This window comes from Pongo abelii, chromosome X, assembly GCF_028885655.2.
Source record: "Pongo abelii isolate AG06213 chromosome X, NHGRI_mPonAbe1-v2.0_pri, whole genome shotgun sequence".
In the NCBI taxonomy this organism is placed as follows: Eukaryota; Metazoa; Chordata; class Mammalia; order Primates; family Hominidae; genus Pongo; species Pongo abelii.
Window position 1 is genome coordinate 68,913,327 of NC_072008.2, and position 26,330 is coordinate 68,939,656.

At 39.6% G+C, this 26,330-nt stretch overlaps 1 protein-coding gene and 1 pseudogene across 4 annotated transcripts in view; both read right to left on the bottom strand.

Annotated features, from left to right (window-relative positions):
* The window catches only part of MTMR8 (myotubularin related protein 8), a 131,974-nt gene that overhangs the window by 27,697 nt on the left and 77,947 nt on the right, over positions 1-26,330 (bottom strand). The gene's annotated exons all lie outside the window — the stretch shown is intronic.
* Positions 1,268-6,028, bottom strand: LOC103889059 (importin subunit alpha-3-like; annotated as a pseudogene).

Genomic DNA, 26,330 nt, shown 5'->3' on the forward strand with positions numbered 1-26,330 from the left:
TTAGGTATATACCCCAAAGAACTCGAAGCAGGAAATCAAACAGACAGTTGAATACCAATATTCATAGACAAATTATTAACCAAAGCCAAAAGGTGGAAGCAACCCAGATGTCCATCAATGGATGACTAAACAAAATGTGCTATATCCATACAATAGAATATTTTTCAGCCTCAAAAAGGAATGAAGTTCTGATACATGCTACAACATGGATGGACCCTGAAAACACCATGCTAAGTGACATAAGCCAGACACAAACACATACAAAAACAAATATTATATGACTTCACTTACATGAGCTACCTAGGATAGGTAAATTCATAAAGACCAGAAAGTAGAATAGAGGGTTGCCAGGGGCTGCTGGGAGGGGAAAATGGAGAGTTATTTTGTTATGCTATGGAGTTTCTGTTTGGGATGATGAAAGAGTTCTGGAAATGGATAATGATGGTAGATGCACAACTTCTGACACTGTATACTTAAAATGGTTAAAATGGTAAATTTTATGTTATGCATATTTTACAAAAACCAAAACAAGCAAAAAATACCATGGGGCCAGAGGACGGACTGTTATATAAATGAACCACAGATAGCCTCTGTATACGGACCCTATGCTGTTTACTTCTTCATTACAGGTTAGGAACCCATTAGCTGAAAAGATTGATAGTACCAATCTGAAAATTTTACACAGCCAATTGTTTTAAATATAGCCCACGTGAGTATATTTTTAGGCATTAGAGCCTGCCTGCTTTACATACACTACAAAACTTCACAAAGTATCTACTACCCATAGACAAGAAAAACTGTAGGGCAATAAAGACCCCAAGCTGCTGCTGGTCTTCAGAGTTCCCTGACCCACAGACTCCCCGCTGTGCTGCCTAGCAACATCATATATTAATAGACATGTCAGCCCTGTCTCCTTCATGAGTTCCTTAGCCCTCCTCCCCTTATGGGTTGTGCCCTCAGGCCTATACCAGAGAGTCTGGATGGCCTCGTGCTGTGAAGGATTTTCCCAGGTGCAAATCTGTCAAAGGATCACTTAAAGTTTGCTGTGTGTTAATGCCATCTCGTGATTCTTATCAGATGTAAAATCCTTCAAAGTCACTACAATCCCCACCAGGAAGGCAGGAAAAATTCAGCTTTTCAGTATCTTTGACAGCACTTTGTATTGTAACCATTTTTTTTTTTTATTTTAGCCATTCTGATAAATGTGTAGTAGTATCTGATTGAGCTTTTAATTTGCATTTACCAAATTGGCTAATGATGTTGAACATTTTTCTTTTTTTTTTTTTTAAGTTTTAATGTTTATTTCCCCAAGACAGCCTAGCTTGTACTCTACTTGGATAAATTTCGTAAGCTAGTTTTCTGCTGTTACTAGTTTTAAACTTTATATTTCTGATGACAAGACATGCTGCAAAAATACTCTAGTTCAACAGAGTTATGTTCACAAAACAATTTTTATCCATTCTACAGTTTTCAGAATTACTAGTTGATTTTTAAACACAAAGTAGATATAGAGGCTAATGGTGGTTAATGGGATATATTTCTTATAGCAAACTGTGGTTCACACAATACTTGTGCTCAAAGGGGAAGGCACAGGATTTCCTAAAATGAGCCACCTTATAAAGAGTTCTTACTATACAAATTACATCACATTTACTGTACATAACCTCAAAACTGAGGCATTATTCAATTTATAAAAACTACTTGATCAGTCTTTATGAAGCAGTACATATGTGCCAAATTCCATTTTAGAAGTTTCCACATCATTTTCATATAAAACAAAGTTTGAAAAAAAGTAACATTTAAATACAGCATGGTATTCTACCACAACTGAAACTTTTTTCTTCTTCTTCTCTACAGGACCCAACAAAATCTGAAAATGAACTATGCTGTAAATTTACCTCATGCAAAGATCTTTATGTTCTCTCTGAAAGTGAAAAGCATGGCCTTTTAAGCACATTTTACTGTTTATACTATTATGGCAACTTGTGTACTGCAGCACAGTCTGTTTTGAGAAAAAGTTATGATTTTTTTCATGCAAAAATCTACACAAATTAGCTTTGATAAGGAAAGACATTCATAGCATCAAACATTCATTCAGTGCAAATGCACAGGAAAACCTTCCTGAAATGTTTTCTGACTTGAGAGTCAACTAAAAAGAAAGCCATACTAGGTAAATAAAAACTTGCAGGGGTGGGGAGGAAAAGGGGTAAGGGGAAATAGAAAACATAAGTTGCAGAGTAAACAAATGTCTGCTGCTGATCCAGTATTTGTTTTTACGTCCAGTGTACATTAACACTCAGGATCTCATTTTGATGTTTTACTAGGTTATCAGCCACCTGAAGGCAAATCAAGCTTGCATGTGTTCATATACAGCACCACTACCACACTCTTGTACATAGTCACTCCAGGACTAGGAGTCTAATTCATGAATGACAGCCCTAGATTTTAAAGATGATACTGACTGTCCATCACTGAGCCAGACATTCATTCAACATTTTCCATTTGGACACTGCTTCATAGCAAGGCCTAGGCTCATTTTCCTTTTTCTTATATGGGCATCCAATTCTCTTTTATGCTTACAAGCCTTGAAGATAATAGTACTACACTTTCCCCTCAGTTTATATAGAGTAAGTCAATGTTCTTTCTCAGGCACTGAAGATCTGTGACCTGTAGCCCTTTTTACTATGAACAGTCTAAATAAGCATTCATGTAAAGTTTTCATTACATTTTGCCACTCATTCTCACTCATACCCATTCACCATCTTGACCACATTTGGGCATTTTCTGTGATTCTAAATGAAATCTTCACATTTTCTTTCCCAAATTAATGCAGAAGCAGATCCCATGAGCTAAGCTTGATGGAGCAAACCTTCATATATATATATATATGTATGTATGTATGTATGTATATAAATTGTACCTAACTTCCACAATACTGTTCTAAAACTGGAACTGTTCTATTGGTATACTGGCAGATAAATTGAAACCAAATGTTCCACCTTGAATTGCCTCTGGATCAAGGCTAAGATCTTCATCAATATCATTTGAAGAGAACTGAGCAATCATCTCATAGGCTAATTTGTAGATGTCTCCATTTTTATGATTTTGAAGTTGTTCAATTTTCTCCAGTCCTCCACATTTTTCTATAAGATTGGCTATGGATTCTGCCTCGTTTTTAGCCATTTTTAATATATTACTTAGTTCATCCAGTACTACTTGTACAACTTGTGCATCTTTTACAGTCAGCTTCTGAGTGCCAATATCCCCCTTATCCAAAAGGTTTATTATTCTTGGTACAATATTGGCATCAATTACTGCCTGTATCTGCAGCTGATTACCTGCAGTGATGTTACAGAGAAACCATACTGCCTCTTTATTAATTTTCTCTTTGGGATGTGTCAGGCTTGCCCGCAAGTATGAAAGAGCATCATAATTCACAACTACTTCTGTTTGCTCTTCAATTCCAGTAGCCATGTTGCCCACAGCTTGAGGTACAGCAGTCTGAACTACTCGGCGGCTGAGCAGAGGAACCAAATGAGGAACTATTCCAGAGTCTACTACCATCTGTATTTGTTCATTGCCAGCACCAGTAAGGTAAGAGAGGGCCCAGTCTGTATCTACTAATATATTTACAAATGTATGATGAATTAGAACACAAAGAGCTGAAAGCATTTCCTGTATGGTTTCCATTGGTGGTGGTGGGTCTTTGTGGTGACATAAATTGGCCATAACCCAGGCTGGGCATGGTGGCTCACACCTGGAATGCTAGCACTTTGGGAGGCTGAGGCAGGAGGATTCTTGATCCCAGGAGTTAGAGACCAGCCTAGGCAACATGGTGAGACCCTGTCTCTACAAACAATTTAAACATTTAGCTGGGTGTGGTGGCACGCACTTGTGGTTCCAGCTACTCGGGAGGCTGAGGCAGGATGATTTCTTGAGCTCCAGAGGTTGAGGGTGCAGTTAGCTGTGTTTGTGCCACTGCATTCCAGCCTGGGTGAACCCCTATCACAGAAAAAAAATGTTTTGAAGTAAAATAAAAGTTTCACAACTCCAAGACTTATGACATAATCTCTACATCGGGAGAACCATCACCTATGATAGTTCTCAATGCCCACACTGCTTGCTCACAAACATTTTGATGAAGTGAATGGAGGAGCCTCAGGAAAGGTGGCACAGCATTGGACTGAACTACTGCTTGAGCTTGTTCAGAGGTTCTAGATGCAATGTTTGTCAAAGGCCATGCAGCTTCTAACTGTAAAGCATTGTCATCTCTTTCAAGACAATAGACTAGAACAGGCAGTATTCCAGATTTTATTTTTATAAATTGGTAGATTTCAATCACTGGACAAAGCTTCCTAGCAGCCTGAACTGCATTTAATTGAATTTCTTAGTTATCACTTGAAGCACTTTGAATAATAGCTACTAGAGAGGTATTTTACACTCCATAATCATCATTTGTATCAGTCTTCACAGGTATCTTCATTCAGTACGTTCCTTCTCTTTAAGAGATGTTCATCTCTTTTATTCTTCCTTAATTCAACTACAATTTCATTTTGCTGTCTTCTCATAATCCCCAAGTTGTGGACTTTGTTCTTAAAATTCTTGAGCCATTGGCTGTCTAGTTTTTCATTGTCCACTATGGCCGAGCTGATGACTCCTTCCCCTACCCAGACCCCACAGGATCTGCCCCAACCACCATGCCACACCGACACTCCCAGGAACCAGGCTGCCTGCACTGCTTTGCCGGCTGTGCCACTGCTTCCTTCCTCCTCCTCAACTGCCTGAGCTGAGGCCTTCTCCTCTCCCTGTACAACTCCCTTCCCCAACCCCAGCATGAGAGCAGATCAGGTGGAGACAACTACGGGAGCAGAATGGCAGCAACAGTGGTGGAATGTAATGCATGCTGAGAGAGTGAGATGGCCTCAATCTCTGCACACCTTTTCATGTGCTTATTTTTCATCTGTTATATATTCTTCAATGAACTGTTTATGTCTTTTGCCTATTTTTAACTAGGCTTGTTTTTACTATTACGTGTTAAGAGTTCTTGATATATTCTAGATACTAGTTTGTTACTGGATATGTGATTTGTAGTATTTTCTCCCAGTCTGTAGCTCTGTAGCTTCTGTAGAGGAAAAGTTTTTAATTTTATTGAGGTCTAATATATCAACTTTTCCTTTTATGAATCATACTTTTAGTATCAAGTGACTCACCTGAAATTTTTTCTAAGTTTTCTTCTAAAAGGTTTATAGTTTGAGCATTTTACATTTAAATTTATGATCCATTTTGTATAAAGTATGAGGTGTAGGTCAAGGTTAATTTTGAGGGGAGAGGGCAATGGATTGCTCAGCATCATTTGTTGAAAAGACTATCCTTCCTCCATTTAATTGCTTCTGTAATAATTTAGGCGTATCTGTGCAGGTTGGCTTCTGGGTTCTCTATTCTCTTCTATTGAGTTTTGTATCTATCCCTCTACCACTACCGCACAGACTTGATTACCATAGCCATATAAGTGTCTTGAAATTGAGTATAATGGTTCCTCCCACTTTATATTTCTTTGTCAAATTGTCTTAGCTATTCTACCTCCGCTGACTTTACATATACATTTTAGAATAATATTGACTACATCTCCAAAAAAAATCTGCCTGCGATTTTGATAGGAAATGTATTGTAATTGCATACCAATTTGGGAAGGGCTGACATTTTTACTATGTTGATTCTGACAATCCACGAACATGCAATGCGCCTCTCCATTCATTTAGATCTTTAATTTCTTTATCAGAATTTTCTAGTTGTCAGCAGATCTTATACATGTTTTGCTACATTTGCATTTATGTATTTATTTGAATGATTGTGAATGATATTTTTTTACTTCAATGTCTGTATGTTCATTGCTAGTATATGAAGCACAAGTGATTTCTGTATGTTGATATTGTGTCCTATGATTGTGTTGAAGTCACCTATGTTGATGGGTGCAGCACACCAACATGGCACATGTATACATATGTAACAAACCTGCACGTTGTGCACATGTGCCCTAAAACTTAAAGTATAATAATAATAATAATAATAATAATAATAATAATAATAAAAGGGAATTAGCTAAGAATTCAAAAAAACTTTCGACGAGGCACGATACTTTTTTTTTTTTATTTTTTGAGACAGAGTCTCATGCCATTCTCCTGCCTCACCCTCCCGAGTAGCTGGGACTACAGGTGCCCACCACCACGGCCAGCTAATTTTTTTTTCTTTTTTGTATTTTTAGTACAGACAGGGTTTCACTGTGTTAGCCAGGAAGGTCTCGATCTCCTGACTTTGTGATCCGCTGGCCTCGGCCTCCCAAAGTGCTGGGATTACAGGCATGAGCCACTGTGCCCAGCTGACAGGGCATAATACTTTTTATGATTTCTTTTTTTATTTTACTTTATTATTATACTTTAAGTTTTAGGGTACATGTGCACAATGTGCAGGTTAGTTACATATGTATACATGTGACATGCTGGTGTGCTGCACCCATTAACTTGTCATTTAGCATTAGGTATATCTCCTAATGCTCTCCCTCCCCGCTCCCCCCTCCCCCGATCCCACACAGTCCCCAGAGTGTGATGTTCCCCTTCCTGTGTCCATGTGTTCTCATTGTTCAATTCCCATCTATGAGTGAGAACATGCGGTGTTTGGTTTTTTGTCCTTGCAATAGTTTACTGAGAATGATGATTTCCAATTTCATCCATGTCCCTACAAAGGACATGAACTCATCCTTTTTTACAGCTGCATAGTATTCCATGGTGTATATGTGCCACATTTTCTTAATCCAGTCTATCATTGTCGGACATTTCGGTTAGTTCCAAGTCTTTGCTATTGTGAATAGTGCCGCAATAAACATGCGTGTGCATGTGCCTTTATAGCAGCATGATTTATAATCCTTTGGGTATATACCAGTAATGGGATGGCTGGGTCAATGGTATTTCTAGTTCTAGATCCCTGAGGAATCGCCACACTGACTTCCACAAGGGTTGAACTAGTTTACAGTCCCAGCAACAGTGTAAGAGTGTTCCTATTTTTCCACATTCTCTCCAGCACCTGTTGTTTCCTGACTTTTAATGATTGCCACTCTAATTGGTGTGAGATGGTATCTCATTGTGGTTTTGATTTGCATTTCTCTGATGGCCAGTAATAGTGAGCATTTTTTCATGTGCTTTTTGGCTGCATAAATGTCTTCTTTTGAGAAGTGTCTGTTCATGTCCTTTGCCCACTTTTTGATGGGGTTGTTTGTTTTTTTCTTGTAAATTTGTTTGAGTTCATTGTAGATTCTGGATATTAGCCCTTTGTCAGATGAGTAGGTTGTGAAAATTTTCTCCCATTTTGTAGGTTGCCTGTTCACTCTGATGGTAGTTTCTTTTGCTGTGCAGAAGCTCTTTAGTTTAATTAGATCCCATTTGTCTATTTTGGCTTTTGTTGCCATTGCTTTTGGTGTTTTCAACATGAAGTCCTTGCCCATGCCTATGTCCTGAATGGTAATGCCTAGGTTTTCTTCTAGGGTTTTTATGGTTTTAGGTCTAACGTTTAAGTCTTTAATCCATCTTGAATTGATTTTTGTATAAGGTGTAAGGAAGGGATCCAGTTTCAGCTTTCTACATATAGCTAGCCAGTTTTCCCAGCACCATTTATTAAATAGGGAATCCTTTCCCCATTGCTTGTTTTTCTCAGGTTTGTTAAAGATCAGATAGTTGTAGATATGCGGTGTTATTTCTGAGGGCTCTATTCTGTTCCATTGATCTATATCTCTATTTTGGTACCAGTACCATGCTGTTTTGGTTACTGTAGCCTTGTAGTATAGTTTGAAGTCAGGTAGCATGATGCCTCCAGCTTTGTTCTTTTGGCTTAGGATTGACTTGGCGATGCGGGCTCTTTCTTGGTTCCATATGAACTTTAAAGTAGTTTTTTCCAATTTTGTGAAGAAAGTCATTGGTAGCTTGATGGGGATGGCATTGAATCTATAAATTACCTTGGGCAGTATGGCCATTTTCACGATATTGATTCTTCCTACCCATGAGCATGGAATATTCTTCCATTTGTTTGTATCCTCTTTTATTTCCTTGAGCAATGGTTTGTAGCTCTCCTTGAAGAGGTCCTTCACATCCCTTGTAAGTTGGATTCCTAGGTATTTTATTCTCTTTGAAGCAATTGTGAATGGGAGTTCACTCATGATTTTGTTATCTGTTATTGGTGTGTAAGAATGCTTGTGATTTTTGCACATTGATTTTGTATCCTGAGACTTTGCTGAAGTTGCTTATCAGCTTAAGGAGATTTTGGGCTGAGACAATGGGGTTTTCTAGATATACAATCATGTCATCTGCAAACAGGGACAATTTGACTTCCTCTTTTCCTAATTGAATACCCTTTATTTCCTTCTCCTGCCTAATTACCCTGGCCAGAACTTCCAACACTATGTTGAATAGGAGTGGTGAGAGAGGGCATCCCTGTCTTGTGCCAGTTTTCAAAGAGAATACTTCCAGTTTTTGCCCATTCAGTATGATATTGGCTGTGGGTTTGTCATAAATAGCTGTTATTATTTTGAGATACGTTCCATCAATACCTAATTTATTGAGAGTTTTTAGCATGAAGAGCTGAATTTTTTCGAGGCCTTTTCTGCATCTATTGAGATAATCATGTGGTTTTTGTCATTGGTTCTGTTTATGTGATGGATTAAGTTTATTGATTTGCATATGTTGAACCAGCCTTGCATCCCAGGGATGAAGCCCACTTGATCATGGTGGATAAGCTTTTTGATGTGCTGCTGGATACGGTTTGCCAGTATTTTATTGAGGATTTTGGCATCAATGTTCATCAGGGATATTGGTCTAAAATTATCTTTTTTTTGTTGTGTCTCTGCCGGGCTTTGTTATCAGGATGATGCTGGCCTCATAGAATGAGTTAGGGAGGATTCCCTCTTTTTCTATTGATTGGAATAGTTTCAGAAGGAATGGTACCAGCTCCTCCTTGTACCTCTGGTAGAATTCGGCTGTGAATCCATCTGGATCTGGACTCTTTTTGGTTGGTAAGCTATTGATTGTTGCCACAATTTCAGAGCATGTTATTGGTCTATTCAGAGATTCAACTTCTTCCTGGTTTAGTCTTGGGAGGGTGTATGTGTTGAGGAATTTATCCATTTCTTCTAGATTTTCTAGTTTATTTGTGTAGAGGTGTTTGTAATATTCTCTGATGGTAGTTTGTATTTCTGTGGGATCGGTGGTGATATCCCCTTTATCATTTTTTATTGCATCTATTTGATTCTTCTCTCTTTTCTTCTTTATTAATCTTGCTAGCAGTCTATCAATTTTGTTGATCATTTCAAAAACTCAGTTTCTGGATTCATTGATTTTTTGAAGGGTGTTTTGTGTCTCTATTTCCTTCAGTTCTGCTCTGATTTTAGTTATTTCTTGCCTTCTGCTAGCTTTTGAATGTGTTTGCTCTTGCTTTTCTAGTTCTTTTAATTGTGATGTTAGGGTGCCAGTTTTGGATCTTTCCTGCTTTCTCTTGTGGTCATTTGGTGGTATAAATTTCCCTCTACACACTGCTTTGAATGTGTCCCAGAGATTCTGGTATGTTGTGTCCTTGTTCTCGTTGGTTTCAAACAACATCTTTATTTCTGCCTTCATTTCGTTATGTACCCAGTAGTCATTCAGGAGCAGGTTGTTCAGCTTCGATGTAGTTGAGTGGTTTTGAGTGAATTTCTTAATCCTGAGTTCTAGTTTGATTGCACTGTGGTCTGAGAGACAGTTTGTTATAATTTCTGCTCTTTTACATTTGCTGAGGAGAGCTTTACTTCCAACTATGTGGTCAATTTTGGAATAGGTGTGGTGTGGTGCTGAAAAAAAATGTATATTCTGTTGATTTGGGGTGGAGAGTTCTGTAGATGTCTATTAGTTCCACTTGGTGCAGAGCTGAGTTCAATTCCTGGGTGTCCTTGTTAACTTTCTGTCTCGTTGATCTGTCTAATGTTGACAGTGGGGTGTTAAAGTCTCCCATTATTATTGTGTGGGAGTCTAAGTCTCTTTGTAGGTCACTCAGGACTTGCTTTATGAATCTGGGTGCTTCTGTATTGGGTGCATATATATTTAGGATAGTTAGCTCTTCTTGTTGAATTGATCCCTCTACCATTATGTATTGGCCTTCTTTGTCTCTTTTGATCTTTGTTGGTTTAAAGTCTGTTTTATCAGAGACTAGGATTGCAACCCCTGCCTGTTTTTGTTTTCCATTTGCTTGGTAGATTTTCCTCCATCCTTTTATTTTTAGTCTATGTGTGTCTCTGCATGTGAGATGGGTTCCCTTAATACTGCACACTGATGGGACTTGACTCTTTATCCAATTTGCCAGTCTGTGTCTTTTAATTGGAGCATTTAGTCCATTTACATTTAAAGTTAATATTGCTATGTGTGAATTTGATCCTGTCATTATGATGTTAGCTGGTTATTTTGCTCATTAGTTGGATGCAGTTTCTTCCTAGCCGTGACGGTCTTTACAATTTGGCATGATTTTGCAGTGGCTGGTACCGGTTGTTCCTTTCCATGTTTAGTGCTTCCTTCAGGAGCTCTTTTAGGGCAGGCCTGGTGGTGACAAAATCTCTCAGCATTTGCTTGTCTGTAAAGTATTTTATTTCTCCTTCACTTGTGAAGCTCAGTTTGGTTGGATTTGAAATTCTGAGTTGAAAATTCTTTTCTTTAAGAATGTTGAATATTGGCCCCCACTCTCTTCTGGCTTGTAGAGTTTCTGCCAAGAGATTCGCTGTTAGTCTGATGGGCTTCCCTTTGTGGGTAACCCGACCTTTGTCTCTGGCTGCCCTTAATATTTTTTCCTTCATTTCAACTTTGGTGAATCTGACAATTATGTGTCTTGGAGTTGCTCTTCTCGAGGAGTATCTTTGTGGCGTTCTCTGTATTTCCTGAAACTGAATGTTGGCCTGCCTTGCTAGATTGGGGAAGTTCTCCTGGATAATATCCTGCAGAGTGTTTTCCAACTTGGTTCCATTCTCCTCGTCACTTTCAGGTACACCAATCAGACGTAGATTTGGTCTTTTCACATAGTCCCATATTTCTTGGAGGCTTTGTTCGTTTCTTTTTATTCTTTTTTTCTCTAAACTTCCCTTCTCACTTCATTTCATTCATTTCATCTTCCATCACTGATACCCTGTCTTCCAGTTGATCGCGTCAGCTCCTGAGGCTTCTGCATTCTTCACGTAGTTCTCAAGCCTTGGCTTTCAGCTCCATCAGCTCCTTTAAGCACTTCTCTGTATTGGTTATTCTAGTTATACATTCGTCTAAATTTTTTTCAAAGTTTTTAACTTTTTTGCCTTTGGTTTGAATTTCCTCCTGTATCTCGGAGTAGTTTGATCGTCTGAAGCCTTCTTCTCTCAACTCATCAAAGTCATTCTCCATCCAGCTTTATAGATCTGTTGCTGGTGAGGAACTGTGTTCCTTTGGAGGAGGAGAGGTGCTCTGCTTTTTAGAGTTTCCAGTTTTTCTGCTCTGTTTTTTTCCCATCTTTGTGGTTTTATCTACTTTTGGTCTTTGATGATGGTGATGTACAAATGGGTTTTTGGTGTGGATGTCCTTTCTGTTTGTTAGTTTTCCTTCTAACAGACAGGACCCTCAGCTGAAGGTCTGTTGGAGTTTGCTAGAGGTCCACTCCAGACCCTGTTTGCCTGAGTATCAGCAGCAGTGGCTGCAGAACAGCGGATTTTCGTGAACCGCGAATACTGCTGTCTGATCATTCCTCTGGAAGTTTTGTCTCAGAGGAGTACCCGGCCGTGTGAGGTGTCAGTCTGCCCCTACTGGGGGGTGCCTCCCAGTTAGGCTGCTTGGGGGTCAGGGGTCAGAGACCCAGTTGAGGAGGCAGTCCGCCCATTCTTAGATCTCCAGCTGTGTGCTGGGAGAACCACTGCTCTCTTCAAAGCTGTCAGACAGGGGGACATTTGTCTGCAGAGGTTACTGCTGTCTTTTTGTTTGTCTGTGCCCTGCCCTCAGAGGTGGAGCCTACAGAGGCAGGCAGGCCTCCTTGAGCTGTGGTGGGCTCCACCCAGTTCGAGCTTCCCGGCTGCTTTGTTTACCTAAGCAAGCCTGGGCAATGGCGGGCGCCCCTCCCCTAGCCTCGCTGCCACCTTGCAGTTTGATCTCAGACTGCTGTGCTAGCAATCAGCGAGACTCCTTGGGCGTAGGACCCTCCAAGCCAGGTGCGGGATATAATCTCCTGGTGTGCCGTTTTTTAAGCCCGTCGGAAAAGCACAGTATTAGGGTGGGAGTGACCCGATTTTCCAGGTGCTGTCTGTCATCCCTTTCTTTGACTAGGAAAGGGAACTCCCTGACCCCTTGCGCTTCCTGAGTGAGGCAATGCCTCGCCCTGCTTCGGCTCGTGCACGGTGCACTGCACCCAGTGTCCTGCACCCACTGTCTGGCGCTCCCTAGTGAGATGAACCCAGTACCTCAGATGGAAATCCAGAAATCACCCGTCTTCTGCATTGCTCATGCTGGGAGCTGTAGACCAGAGCTGTTCCTATGCGGACATCTTGGCTGCCAGTCTATGATTTCTTTATTTTTTAGTCTTTTGGCTTTCCTATTTATAATTCAGAATATAGTATCATCTATTATAGTTATACCTATGCTCTTCTGACAATATTTCCTAATTTTTTTGTTTATTTTCCAATTTTATAAACAATATTTTCATTTGATTCCAGTCCATAAACTATTTCTACATAATGATTAATAATACCATTTCTATAAATGTCATGTGCCGTATACGTGGCATGGCGTATACAGATAGTTTTGTGTTTTATGTTTTGTTATATAACCTATATTGAGTTAAATTTTGTGGAGTGTGTAAGCTCTGTGTCTAGATCCAATTTTTTTCTTTTTTAATATGTGGATATTCAGTTGTTCTGGCACTATTGGTTAAAAAGAGTTTCCTTTCTCTTTTGAATTGTCTTTGTTTCTTTGTCAAAGCTGAGCTGATTATATTTCTGTGGGTCAATTTCTGGGCTCTCCATTCTTTTCCATTGATCTATTCGTACTTGTTGTTTGTTTCCAATAACACACTGTCTTAATTATTGTAGCTTTGCAGTAAGTGTTAAAGTCAGGTAGTTTCAGTTCTCCAACTTTGTTATTCTGATTCAATATTGTGTTGGCTACTCTGAGTCTTTGGTATCTCTATATAAACTTTACAATCAGCCTGTCAGTATTCACTAAGTAACTTGCTAAGATTTTGATTGAGATTTTATTGGATCTATAAAGTTGGGAAGAACTGACAGATTGGCAATATTGAATCTTTCTATCCATGAGCATAGAATATCTCTTCATTTATTTAGTTCTTTGATTTATTTAATCAGATTTTTATAGTTTTCCTTGCATTGATCTTGCATATATTTCATTAGATTTATAGCTAAGTATGTCATTTTTTGTGTGCTAATGTAAATGGTATTGTGTTTTTAATTTGAAATTCCAGTTGTTCATTGCTAGTATGTTGGAAAGCAATTGATTTGTGTATATTATATTAAACCTGTAAATGCAACAACAAAAAAAAAAGAGTTGTTCTCTGGTTTTCTAGATTCCTTGGGATTTTTTCTATATAAACAATCATGTCATCTGCAAATAGAGACAGTTTTATTTCTTCCTTTCCAATCTGTAGGTCTTCCATTTATTTTTCTTGCCTTAATTCTATGGCTAGGATTTCCAATACTAATTAAGATTTTGAAGTCACAAATTATGAATTAAATTACTGTCAAACCTTGGAGATAATGTGGGTTCAGTTCCAGGCCACTGCAATAAAGCAATTGTCACAGTAAAGTGAGTATCACAATAAAGCCAGTCACACAATTTTTTGGCATGTAATTATGTTTACACTATACTATAATCTATTAAGTATGCAACAGCATTACATCTAAAAACTGTATATACCTTAATTAAAAATACTTTATTACTAAAAAATGCCAGCAACCGTTTGAGCTTTCAGCAGGTAGTAATCTTTTTGCTGGTGGAAAGTCTTGCCTCGATGTTGATGGCTGCTGACTGCTCAGGGTACTGGTGGTTGAAGGTTGGAGTGGCTGTGGTAATGTCTTAAAATACGACAACAATGAAGTGTGCCACATCGATGTACTCATCCTTTCATGAAAGATTCCTCTGTAGCATGTGATGCTCTTTCAGGCATTTTACCCACAGCAGAACTTCCTTCAAAGCTGCAGACAATCCTCTGAAACCGTGACACTGCTTTTTCAACTAAGTTTATATAATATTATAAATCCTTTGCTATCATTTCAACAATGTTCACAGCATCTTTACTAGGAGTAAATTTCATCAAATAAATCACTTTCTTTGCTCATCGATAAGAAGCAACTCCTCATCCATTCAAGTTTTATCAGGAGATTGCAGCAATTCAGTCACATCTTCAGGAACCACTTCTATTTATATTTCTCTTGGTATTTCACCATATCTGCCATTATATCCTCCACTGAAGTCTTGAACTCATCAAAATCATCCATAAGAGTTGGCATCAACTCTTTCTAAACTTCTGTTAATGTTGATATTCTGACCTCCTCCCATAAATCATGAATATTCTTTTTTTTTAAAAAAATTATACTTTAAGTTCTAGTGTACAAGTGCACAATGTGCAGGTTTGATACATAGGTATACATGTGTCATGCTGGTTTGCTGCACCCATCAACTTGTCATTTACATAAGGTATTTCTCCTAATGCTATCCGTCCCCTAGCCCCTCACCCCCCGACAGGCCCTGGTGTGTGATGTTCCTCACCCTGTGTCCAAGTGTTCTCATTGTTCAATTCACACCTATGAGTGACAACATTCGGTATTTGGTTTTCTGTCTTTGTGATAGTTTGCTGAGAACGATGGTTTCCAGCTTCATCCATGTCCCTGCAAAGGATATAAATTCATCCTTTATTATGGCTGCATAGTATTCCATGGTGTATATGTGCCACATTTCCTTAATCTACTCTATCATTGATAAACATTTGGGCTGGTTCCAAGTCTTTGCTATTGTGAATAGTGCCACAATATACATACGTGTGCATGTGTCTTTATAGTAGCATGATTTATAATCCTTTGGGTATATACCCAGTAATGGGATTGCTGGGTCAAATGGTATTTCTAGTTCTAGATCCTTGAGGAATCACCACACTGTCTTCCACAATGGTTGAACTAATTTACACTCCCACCAACAGTGTAAAAGCATTCCTATTTCTCCACATCCTCCCTAAAATCTGTTGTATCCTGATTTTTTAATGTTCACCATTCTAATTAGCATGAGATGGTATCTCACTGTGGTTTTGATTTGCATTTCTCTGATGACCAGTGATGACGAGCATTTTTTCATGTCTGTTGGCTGCATAAATGTCTTCTTTTGAGAAGTGTCTGTTCACATGCTTTGCCCACTTTTTGATGGGGTTGTTTTTTTCTTGTAAGTTTGTTTAAATTATTTGTAGATTCTGGATATTAGCCCTTTGTCAAATGGGTAGATTGGAAAAATTTTCTCCCATTCTGTAGGTTGCCTGTTCACTCTGATGGTAGTTTCTTTTGCCATGCAGAAGCTCTTTAGTTTAATTAGATCCCATTTGTCAATTTTGGCTTTTGTTGCCATTGCTTTTGGTGTTTTAGTCATGAAGTCCTTGCCCATGCCTATGTTCTGAATAGTATTACCTAGGTTTTCTTCTAGGGTTTTTATGGTTTTAGGTCTAACATTTAAGTCGTTAATCCATCTTGAATTAATTTTTGTATAAGGTGTAAGGAAGGGATCCAGTTTCAGCTTTCTACATATGGTTAGCCAGTTTTCCCAGCACCATTTATTAAATAGGGAATCCTTTCCCCATTGCTTTTTTTTTTTTTTTTTTTTTGGCAGTTTTGTCAAAGATCAGATGGTTCTAGATGTGTGGTGTTATTTCTGAGGGCTCAGTTCAGTTCCATTGGTTTATATATCTGCTTTGGTACCAGCACGATGCTGTTTTGGTTACTGCAGCCTTGTAGAAGAGTTTGAAGTCAGGTAGTGTGATGCCTCCAGCTTTGTTCTTTTTGCTTAGGATTGTCTTGGCAATGCAGGCTCTTTTTTGGTTCCATATGAACTTTAAAGCAGTTTTTTCCAGTTCTGTGAAGGAAGTCATTGGTAGCTTGATGGGGATGGCACTGAATCTATAAATTACCTTGGGCAGTATGGCCATTTTCACGATATTGATTCTTCCTACCCATGAGCATGGAATGTTATTCCATTTGTTTGTGTCCTCTTTTATTTTGTTGAGCAGTGGTTTTTAGTTGTTCTTGAAGAGATCTTTCACATCCCTTTTAAGTTGGATTCCTAGGTACTTTATTCTCTTTGTAGCAATTTTGAATGGGAATTCACTCATGATTTGGCTCTCTGTTTGTTTGTTATTGGTGTATAGGAATCCTTGTGATTTCTGCACATTGATTTTGCATCCTGAGACTTTGCTGAAGTTGCTTATCAGCTTAAGGAGCATTCCCTTTGAAAACTGGCACAAGACAAGGATGCCCTCTCTCACCACTCCTATTCAATATAGTGTTGGAAGTTCTGGCCAGGGCAATCAGGCAAGAGAAAGAAATAAAGGATATTCAATTAGGAAAACAGGAAGTCAAATTGTCCCTGTTTGCAGATGACATGATTGTATATTTAGAAAACCCCATTGTCTCAGCCCAAAATCATGAATATTCTTAATGGCATCTAGAATAGTGAATCGTTCCCAGAAATTTATTTACTTGGCCCATGTCCATTGGAGCAATTACAATCTATGGCAGCTATGGCCATACAAAGTGTATTTCCTAAATAATAAGACCTGAAAGTCAAAGTTACTCCTTGATCCATGGGCTGCAGAATGGATATTATGTTAGTGGCCATGAAAACATTCATCTCCATGCAGATCTCCATAAGAGCTCCTAGATGACTTGGTGTATTGTCAATGAGTGGTAATACTCTGAAAGAAATCTTTTCTTCTGCACAGTGCATCTCAACAGTGACCTTAAAATATTTAGTAAACCATGCTGTGAGCAGACATGCTATCATCTAGGCTTTTTTGTTCTATTTATAGAGCACAGGCAGAATAGATTTATTATAATTGTTAAGGGCCCTAGGATTTTTAGAATGATAAATGAGCACTGGCTTCATCTGAATGTCACCAGCTGCATTAACCCCTAACAAAAGTTAGGCTGTCCTTTGGAACTTTGAAGCCAGACACTGACTTCTTCTTTCTAATTATGAAAGTACTAGGTAGCAGCTTCTTCCAATAGAAAGCTGCTTCATCTATATTGAAAAATCTGTCCTTCAGTGTAGCCATTTTCGCCAATTATCTTAGCTAGATCTTCTAGATAACTTGTGCAGCTTCTACATCAGTACTTGTTGCTTCACCTTGCACTTTTGTGTTATGGAGATGACTCCTTTCCTTAAAGCTCATGAAGCAACCTCAGGTAGCTTCCAACTTTTCTCCTGCAGCTTCCTCACCTTTCTCAGCCTTCAAAGAATTGAAGACAGTTAGGAACTTTTATCAACAATAGGACTGTTTTGCTTTCTTATCGTTTGTGTTTTCACTAGAGTAGCACTTTTAATTTCCTTCAATAACTTTTCCGTCACATTCACAACTTGGGCTGTTTGGTGCAAGAGCCCTAGCTTTTGGCCTTTCTCAGCTTTTGACGTGTCTTCCTTGCTAAGCTTAATGATTTCTAGCTTTTGATTTAAAGTGAGAAACGTGACTCTTCGTTTCACTTGAACACTTAAAGGCCATTGTATGGTTATTAGTTGGCCTAATTTCAATATTGTTGTGTCTTGAATCCAGAAGACTGAAAAGATGAAGCAATTATCTTCATTTCTTTCCATATTCTGCATTGTAGTTCTGTGATTTCAGCCATCTTAGCCTGGTTAAGAACCCTGCTGAAGAACTAGTACTGTCATTTGGAGGAAAGAAGACACTCTGGCTTTTCGAGCTGTCATAGTTCTTGCACTGGTTCTCATTTTTATCAGCTGACATTTCTTCAATCTTTGAAGTCACTGTCCTTTGGATTTTTTAAAATTTTATTCTATTTGATGACCTTGGGGTTTGATTGTGGCAAAAGGTGGGTTCAGTTGACTGGGTTCATTTCTGGAAGATTTTAGGGGGCCAAGCCTCAGCTCAGGACTCCTGAACTGCATGTGCTAACTCTGGATGACTGCTATCAAGCCTCTGCTTTGTTCTTTGGCTCCTTGAAATTATGAACCTGCTGTGCTAGAAGGGCCGAGGTGCTCACAGACCGCTGGTCACTACACTCTAATGGGTGGTAACAGCTAAAGTGTTTCATAGGGTGATGGTAGTGGGATTCATCTTTGTTTGCATGTGTCAGCTGTGGTGGCAGTGGCAGCACAGCGGGGTGCATGCTTGTTTGCTGCAGCAGGGTGCTACGAGGTGCCAGAGTGCCTGCCTCCATGCAGGCATTCACAGTAGTGGCGGTGGAGGCTCAGGAGGGCAGGGGCCTGACTGGTGACTGTGTGTGTGGTCCTGCTAGTGGTGTTAGCATGGGGGTAGGGCACTGGTGAGTGCAGGACTGTGTCCACCCTCTGTGCATGTTCATGCAGGTTCAGGGCAGGGGAGGGTCTGCTAGTCTCTGTGCCTAGTTTCACTTGCAGGGGCGGAACTGCCTGGCTTTGTGCCTGCCAAGGCTCCAACTGCAATGGCGGTAAAGCAGCGGTGGAGGGTAGAGGGTTGTAGTGAACTCCTGCTGGCAGCAGTGGCACAGCATGGTTCAGTGCATATATGTGCTGGCCAGGCAGGGAAGAAGGCAAGATTGGCCCCATATACACATGTGCTGTCAAGGCAATGTGGGAAGTGGCCCTGGGCCCAGGGGAAGCTGTATTGTGGGTATCAAGTGGGTGGGATGGTATGTGACCTCGGGGGCCACCCTGCTATAGCTCATCAAAGTCAGGTGCAGTCCACCAGCTCAGAAGCTACGATGCAGACCCCCAGGGTACCGAGACTGCACTGCAAACCAATGTGGCCAGGCTGGGGCCCTAAGAGAGGCCAGAAGACCAAGGGGTGCACAGATCGGACTGGCCTGAGTGATGGGCAAGACCACCCTGCAGAGTTCAGGCCCACTAGTTCCCCTAGGACTAAAGTCTGCTATGAGAGCAAGTCGAGCCTAGGGGGATGGGCATCCCTGGCTCTGCTCCAATACAGATGTTCCTGCACCAAACCCTCTGTGCTCCACATCTGGCTGGCATGCTGCCCCTAACACTTCTCTGAACTGCTCTCACTGCCAACTCAAGTGTCCATCGTGGTCTGAGGGTCTCCTCCTGCCAGGATTCCAGAGGCCCATGGCAGGAGAGGGTTGCTCCTTGCCAGTTCAACTCACCCATTCCTCCATTGTTGTTAGGAGCCAGTAACAAGTCCCAGGCATAGTGGCCCCGTGCAGGGTCCCCAGCTTCCTCCCACTTCAGCCCAGCTTCTGTGTCTTCCCTCTGCCTACTCTCAGTGCCTTCCCTCTGCCTACTCTCAGTGCTTTCCCTCTGAAGATCTTCTAGGAGTGCACCAGTTGTCCCAGTTCCCTTGGTGGCAGCTGTTCCACCTGGCTGTGTCATCAGCCATGTTGCCCAAATAAATTTCTTCTGAAGTCTATTTAATCTGATACTATGTGATATGGCCTCTGCTGCTTCCATTTACGTTTTCATAATGCTTCTCTTTCCATCCCTTTTACCTTCAACTTGTCTATTTCATTATAATTGAAGTGCAATTCTTGTAGACAGCATATATTTTTTATCCACTCTGCTAACTTTTTTCATTTAATTGGTGTATTAAAATCATTTACATTTAAGATAATTATATATGTTAGAGCTTAATTCCCCATGTTATTGTTTTTGTTTGTTCAATCTGTCATTTCTGTTTTCTTGTCATGCCTTCCTGTGGGTTACTTTTTTACAATTTTATTTTGATTAATCTAAAGTGTTTTTGAGTGTATCTCCTTGTATAGGTCTTTCAGTGGTTTCTCTAGGCAGTGTATTTTATGTGTGCCTACACATACTCTCTCTGTGTGTCCGTGTATCATGGGGTAGTGGTGTCAGCATTTTATAAGTTTGAATGAAGTCTACAAATCCTCCTTCCTTTTATATCCCTTTTCCCTCCCCTATTTATAATATAATTATCTTAAACATTTCCTCTCTATACATTTAGAATCATATCAGATAGTGTTATAATTTTTGCTTCCACTGTCATACATTTGAGACAATTCAAGAGGAGATGAAAAGTCTATTGTATTTATACATACTTCTATTCTTTCCTCTTTTCTGATGTTCCAAGATTCCTTCTTTTATCATTTCCATTCTCTTCAGAGAACTTCCTTAAGTCTTCCTTTTAAGGTAGGTCTGCTGGTGACAAACACATTTTATTTCATCTGAGAATATCATCATTTCTCCTTCATTCCTAAAGAATATTTTTGGGCCAGATGCAGTGGCTCACACCTTTAATACCAGTACTTTGGGAGCCCAAGGTGGGCAAATCACTTAAGCTCAGGAGTTCAAGACCAGCCTGGAGAATGTGGCAAAACCCCAACTCTAGAAAAAACACAAAAATTAGGTGGGCATGATTGGTGCATGCCTGTTGTCCCAGCTACTCAGGAGGCTGAGGCAGGAGGATCATTTGAGCCTGGGAGGTCAAGGCTGCAGTGAGCCATGATTGCACCAATGCACACTAGCCTGGGTGACAAAGCGAGGCCCAGTCTCAAAAAAAGACTATTTTCACCATTTATAAGATTTTGCATTGATATTTTTTTTTGGCACTTAAAAATGTGCAACTTCCTTCTGGCTTCCATGATTTCTGATGAGAAATCCACTGTCATTTAAACTGTTTTTCCCCTATAAGTAAGGTGTCATTTCTCTCCTGCTGCTTTCAATAGTTTGTTAGGCCAGGTGCAGTGGCTCACGGCTGTAATCATAGCACTTTGGGAGGCCAAGGAAGGTGGATCACTTGAGGTGAGGAGTTCGAGACCAGCCTGGCCAACATAGCAAAATCCTGTCTTTACTAAAAAGACAAAAAATTAGCCAGGTGTGATGACACGTGCCTGTAGTCCCAGCTACTCAGGAGGCTGAGGTGGGAGGATCACTTGAACTTGGGAGACAGAGGTTGCAGTGAGCCGAGATCATGCCACTGCACTCCAGACTGGATGACAGAGCGAGACTCTGTCTCAAAAAAAAAATAATAATAATATTTTAGTTTTCATAAGTTTTGCTATGATGTATTTTCATGTAACTTTATTTGGGGTTTATCTTGTTTGATGTTCACTCAGCTTCTCGAATCTATACGTATAAGCCTTTTGCCATACTGGAATATTATCAGCCATTATTTATTTCAGTGCTTTTTGAGGTCTTCCATCTTTCCTCTTTCCTTCCAAGTTTCCAATTATACAAGTGTTAGAACTTTCATTATTGTCCCACAGACCCCTGTGACTCTGTTGATTTATTTTTTTCTGTCAGTTTTCTCCCAGACTGGGTACTTTCTATTTTTATATCTCAAGCTCACGTATTCTTTCCTCTTTCTCTTCCACTCTGCTGTTGGGCTGATCCATTTAGTTTTCTTCATTTCTATATTATTCATTTGAATAATTTTCATTTGGTTCTCCTTTATATCTTGAATTTCTTTGCTGAGACTTTTTTCATTTGTTTCAATCATGTTTGCAATTGTTTCTTGAGGCAACGTAATGATGGCATCCATTGACTGCCTTTTTTCATTCAAGTTGATAGTTTCCTTGTTCTTGATCTGATGGCTGATTTTCAACTGAAACCTAAATATTTAGGTAATTTTGTGAAGAGACTCTGGATTGCATTTAGCTCTGCTGTTTTAGCAGGCTTACTATAAAACTGTTTTGGCAGGGGATAATAAAGAAGGAGGAGTGCCTCCTCATTATTGCCAGGTGGGAATATAAGTCAAGGTTCTCCATTTAGTTTCCACTGACACTTGAGTTGGGGAGGTGCCCCATAGTACTACTGGGTAGAAGTGGGGATTCAGGCTCCCCACTCGGTCTACGCTAATAACACCCTAGCTGCATTGGATAAAAGTGGCTCATTGATTTTCCACATATGACCTCCAATGACAACACAGGGCATGGCCACATTAATGCTAGGTGAAAGTCCAGACTCTCCACTAGGCTTCCTCTGATCATATCCAAGTGGAGAGGGGAAGAGTTACCCTATTACCACTTAGTGGAAGTCCAGACTTTCCATATGGTCTCCACTGACACCTCAGGAACAGAAGTGTCTTTTAGGGATTTAAATTCCAACTCCCCACTTGGCCTTTTCTGACACCACCCTGGCAGGGGGCCATTTGGGTATTTTGTGATAGCTTGATGAGGCCAGAAATCTAGACTCCTGACATGGCCTTTTCTGGCTAAGTAGAGCCATAGTGTTTTCTGTAGTATTTGACATAGAGCAGTTATTTTCTCAAGTTTTCTGTGTTACTAGGCTCTTTTCTGGTCCTTTGGTTAGAAAGAGATGGCTTCTATTTGTGGCTTTTTTCTGTTCCCATGTTATTCATGGGTTGCCAGCTTCTTCAGCTCCAAGTCTGGGTTATATGAGGCAAAAAGAAAACCCATGAAACTCACCATCGTGTTGTTCCTTAGGTCCTGTGGACCCTAGTCAATCTGCCTTCTACTCTGAATTTTTCATGATGGGTTAATATTTGTTTCATAATATCCATGGGCTTTAGTTTTACATAGTGGGGGCAGGAGGAAAAATATGTTGACTCCATCTTCCCTTAAAACTCGTTTTTTGTTTTGCTTTGTTTTGCTTTTTCTTGTTGGTTTTGAGATGGAGTCTCCCTCTGTCACCCAGGCTGGAGTGCAGTGACGCAATCTTGGCTTACTACAATCTCCACCTCCGGGGTTCAAGCAATTCTCCAGCCTCAGCCTCCCAAGTAGCTGGGGTTATTTTTGTATTTTTAGTAGAGACAGGGTTTCACCATACTGGTCAGGCTGGTCTCGAACTCCTGACCTCAGGTGATCCACCCGCCTTGGCCTTCCAAAGTGCTGGGATTACAGGCGTGAGCCATCACGCCCAGCCTAAATCTGGTTTTTATATCTTAAGGAAATGCAGAATTTCTAGAACTACAGTTGTCAATAAGTACATGTAAACTACCTTTGCTTCACTGAGAAGTTCCCATTTGAAATACTCAAAGCTAAAAAGAATAATTGGTGGCAATGAAAAACACCTATCATTGGTGATATCACCAAAAATGGTGGAGTAGGGAACTCTGTCCTCCATGAAAGCAATAACTAAGCAGAAAGAAACTATAAGAATAAACATTTTCAAATTCTAGAATCTAATTTAAATAAACTTACACCAACTACAAAAACCAGGGAAATGCTTAGTTAAAAAAAGAGACTACTTTGTCAGATGAGTAGATTGCAAAAATTTTCTCCCATTCTGTATGTTGCCTGTTCACTCTGATGGTAGTTTCTTTTGCTGTGCAGAAGCTCTTTAGTTTAATTAGATCCCATTTGTCAATTTTGGCTTTTGTTGCCATTGTTTTTGGTGTTTTAGACATGAAGTCCTTGCCCATGCCTATGTCCTGAATGGTATTGCCTAGGTTTTCTTCTAGAGTTTTTATGGTTTTAGGTCTAATATTTAAGTCTTTAATCCATCTTGAATTAATTTTTGTATAAGGTGTAAGGAAGGGATCCAGTTTCAGCTTTCTACATATGGCTAGCCAGTTTTCCCAGCACCATTTATTAAAAAGGGAATCCTTTCCCCATTGCTTGTTTTTGTGAGGTTTATTAAAGATCAGATAGTTGTAGATATGTGGCATTACTTCTGAGGGCTCTGTTCTGTTCCATTGGTCTATATCTCTGTTTTGGTACCAGTACCATGCTGTTTTGGCTACTGTAGCCTTGTAGTATAGTTTGAAGTCAGGTAGCGTGATGCCTCCAGCTTTGTTCTTTTGGCTTGGGATTGACTTGGCAATGCGGGCTCTTTTTTGGTTCCATATGAACTTTAAAGTAGTTTTTTTCCAATTCTGTGAAGTAACTTATTGGTAGCTTGATGGGGATGGCATTGAATCTATAAATTACCTTGGGCATTATGGCCATTTTCACGATATTGATTCTTGCTATCCATGAGCATGGAATGTTCTTCCACTTGTTTGTATCCTCTTTTATTTCACTGAGCAGTAGTTTGTAGTTCTCCTTGAAGAGGTCCTTCACATCCCTTGTAAGTTGGATTCCTAGGTATTTTATTCTCTTTGAAGTAACTCTGAATGGGAGTTCACTCATGATTTGGCTCTCTGTTTGTCTGTTATTGGTGTATAAGAATGCTTGTGATTTTTGCACATTGATTTTGTATCCTGAGACTTAAGAGACTACTAAATTTTGGTAAGAGGCTGCAACATGTTGACTTCCCTCTCTCCCATCCCCTATTCCCCAGCTTAGTGGCGGCCTTGGAGATGGTAGTCTACATTACTGATGTGGCTCGCTGCTGCAAGGGAAGCAATATACATCTTCATCTCAGAAAACTATGGTTATATATTTTGGCCTGCCTCGTAGCTCCCTAAGGTATGGGCTCAGGACCTTGACTTTATTTTGCCCGCCTTGGAACTTTCTCAGAGCTAGAGTGGCCTTTTTCATAATATTTGTTGAAAGCACTTAAAGGCAAATGTACTAGCCACAGCCAACTGAGGCAAGGGATAATAGATGGAGCAAGGAGCAGACAGAATAAAAAGACTGGGAAGGAAAAGGCTGGGGAAGCAGACACATGAGAAAAAAAAAGGCTCTGGAAAGCTCCTGCAAATATCAGGGAATGTAGGAGGTCAGATACATGCTGAGGGTCGGACCTATTCTCAGAAAATATGTGAGAAGACCCTAAGCTTTCACCTGTGGCTTACTTTTAAGCTCTACAGAAGCAGGACATGGCTAAGATATAAGTGGCCCAGCTAAGCATTGAAGATAATACACCAACAAAAAGCCAATCTGCAAAGACTAGGAGAACTATTGTTATTTTTCTGGAATTTAAGGAAATCTCTGTGAAATCACTATCTGAGAACTAAGCTAACTGACAGAGAATTCACTGACTACATGTGGCAAATAACACAACCTTTACAAACATAATTTAGAAAAGCTACTAAACTAACAATTACAACCCACAACAAGTAGCAACAAAAAACCCTAGAGAGAGGTAAAAATCTGATTTCTACCACATTATAATATTGAAACTGCCCAGTTTTCAACAACAACAACAAAAAATTATGAGGCATTCAGAAAAAAAACAAAAACGTATGCCCCGTTCATAGGAAAAACAATTAATAGAAACTGTTTATGAGGAAACCCAGATATTAGACTTGCTAGTCAACAAATTTAAATCAGCTGTTTTAAATATGCTCAAACAGCTAAAGGAAACCGTAGAAAAATAACTAAGGGAAACCTGGAGAATAGTATCTCACCAAATAGATAGCATCAATAAAGAGACAGAAATAATAAAAACAAAACAAAACAGAAATTTTGGATATGAAAAGTACAATATTTGAAATGAAAAACTCACTAGAACAGTTAAACAATAGATTTCAGCAGGTAAAAGAATGAATTAATGAACTTGAAGATAGGTCCATTGGGGTTACCCTGTCTGTGAGACAAAAAGAAAGAAAAATGATGAAAAGAGCCTCAGGGGCCTGTAGAAGATTAGTAAGCAGACCAATAAGTGCACAGAGAGAGTCCTAAAAGGATAGGAATGATAGAAAGGAGCAGAAAGAATATTCCAAGACATAATGACAGAGTATATCACACATTTGATAAAAGACATTAATCTACATATCTACAAAGCTCAATAAACTCCAAGTAGGAAAGCTTTAAACTTTTCCCTGATGAATATAGTATTACCTGTGGGTTTGTCATATGTGGCCTTTATTGTATTGAGGTACATACTTTCCATACATAATTTGTTAAGTTTTTATCATGAAGAGATGTTAAATTTTGTCAAATACTTTTTCTTCATCTGTTGAAATGATCATATGGTTTAGTCCTTCATTCCACTAGCATTCTGTATCATATTTATTGATTTGCATATGTTGAGCCATTCTTGTATCTCTGGAATGAATTCCACTTGATCATAGTGAATTATGTTTTTAACGTGCTGTCGAATTCTGTTTGTTAGTATTTTTTTTTTTTTTTTGAGGCAGGGTCTTGCTCTGTGACCCAGGTGGGAGTGCAGTGGTGCAACCATGCCTCACTGCAACCTTGATCTCCTAGGCTTCAGTCTTTCTTCTGCCTCATTTTTTGATTTTTTTTTTTTGTAGAGACGAGGTCTCACTATGTTGCCCAGACTGGTCTCAAA